Consider the following 2,373-nt stretch of genomic DNA (forward strand, 5'->3'; position numbering starts at 1 on the left):
GTAGATTGGTGCAGAAAAATGCATTTGACAAAATCTGACATGCACTCCTGATAAAATCATTCAACAAAGTAGGAATTGAAGGGAAATTCCTCAGCAATATTAAGAGCATATATACAAAACCAACAGTCAAACTGAAAGCCTTCCCTTTGAGAAGAGGAACAAGACAAAGATGCCCTTTGTCACCTCTCCTATTCAATATTGTGTTGGGAATCTTAGCCTGAGCTATAAAACAGAATAGGGAAATTAAAGGCATTCAAATTTGCAAAGAAGAAGTAAAACTCTTGCTGTTTGCAGACTCTCTATATGATCCTCTACATAGAAAAACTCCAGAACTCAGCAAAAACAAAACAAAACAAACTATTAGACCTGATTGGAAGATTCAGTGACAGGGTACAAGATCAACATACAGAAATCAGTTGGATTCCTCTATACTAATAATGGCAGCACAATAAAGGAAGTTAGAAAAGGAATATCATTTATAATAGTCCCTCCCAAAGGATAAAATATTTAGGAATAAACGTGACCAGAGAAACAAAGGGCCTGTACAAAGAAAACTTTGTACAGGTCTTTTGTAAACCAAAAGAAACTTACAAAAATGGAAGAATACACCATGCTCCAGGATAGGAAGACTTAACATTGTGAAAATGTCAATACTACCCAAAGCAATCTACACATATAATACAATCCCAATCCAGATTCCAATGACATTCTTCAAAGATATAGAAAAAACAATTACAAAATTTACCTAGAAGGAAAGAGACCCAGGATAAGCAAAGCACTGCTTAAGAAGAAGAACAAAGTTGGAAGCCTCTCACTTCCTGATGTCAAAATTTACTACCTGGCTACAGTGGTCAAAATCACCTGGTACTGGTACAACAAATGACACATAGATCAAATGAACAGAATCCAGAATCCAGAAAGTAACCTATCCACATACAGCCAATTGATCTTTGACAAAGGGCCTAAGTACATTACATGGGGAGGAGATAGTCTCTTCAGCAAATGATGCACGCAGAACTGGAAATCGATATGCAAAAGACTGAAAGAAGACCTTTATCTCACACAATATACAAAAACCAACTCAGCATGGTTTAAAGACCTAAATATGAATCCCAGATTTATAAAGATCATTGATGGAAAAATAGGGATAAATTTAAGGGCTGACCCCAACTGAGATGGACTGGCAAAATAGCAGCATCAATGAGCTCAAGCATGGCAACAATTGTGAGGTTGACACAGGAATGGGCAGAGTTACATTCTGTTGAGCATAAGGTCACTATGAGTCAGAACTGACCCTATGGAACCTAACAACAGCAACAATACAGGGCACACAGACTTCCAACAATGCAAAACTTGCACAAATAAAAGAATACAAAATAGATGATTGGAACATACTTAAAAATTAGAAACTTACGTGCATCAGAAGACATCACCAAAAGAGAAAAAGGGAGCCCACAGAATGGGAAAATATCTTTTGTAACAACCTACTAGAAAAAGGACTTATTTACAAAATATTTAGGAAAATATAACACCTCTACAATAAAAGACAAATAACCCAACTGAAAAATGGGCACAGGATATGACCAAACACTTCACCAAGGAAGAGATTTGGGCAGCCAACAAACATATGAAGAAAGGCTCACGATCATTAGACACTGTTGCTGTTGTTAGTTGCCATTAAGTTGGTACTGACCCACAGTGACCTTATGCACAGCAGAACGAAACACTGCCTGATCCTGGGACAACCTCACAACTGTTGCCACGCTTGAGTCCATTGAGGATACCACTTAACCAATCCATCTCGTTGGGGGTCTTCTTCTTCTCTGACCCTCCACCTTAGCAAACATGATATCCTTCTCCAGTAATTGGTCCCTCCTGACAATATGTCTGAAGTATGAGAGATGAAGTTTGGCCACCCTGGCCTCCAAGGAACCCTCTGGCTGCACTTCTTCCAAAATGGATCTATTGGTTCTTTTGGCAGCCCATGGCACTTTCAATATTCTCCTCCAATACCATAATTCAAAAACATCAGTCCTTCTACGGTCTTACATATCCACTGTCCAGCTTTTGCATCTATATGAGGTTATTGAAAATACCATGGCTTGAGTCAGGCTCACCTTAGTCCTCAGGCTGACTTCTTTGCTCTTCAACACTTTAAAAGGTCTTGTGCAGCAGATTTGCCTAATGCAATAAGTTGTTTTAATTTCTGGACTGCTGCTTCTGTGAGGGTTGATAGTTGATCCAAGAAGAATGAAGTCCTTGACAACTTCAATCTTTACTCCATTGATAAGAATGTTGTTTATTGGTCCAGTGGTGAGGATTTTTGTTTTCTTGACATTGAAATGTAATCCATACCGAAGGCTGTGATCTTTG

Source organism: Chrysochloris asiatica, unplaced genomic scaffold (assembly GCF_000296735.1).
Source record: "Chrysochloris asiatica unplaced genomic scaffold, ChrAsi1.0 scaffold00011, whole genome shotgun sequence".
Lineage (NCBI taxonomy): Eukaryota > Metazoa > Chordata > Mammalia > Afrosoricida > Chrysochloridae > Chrysochloris > Chrysochloris asiatica.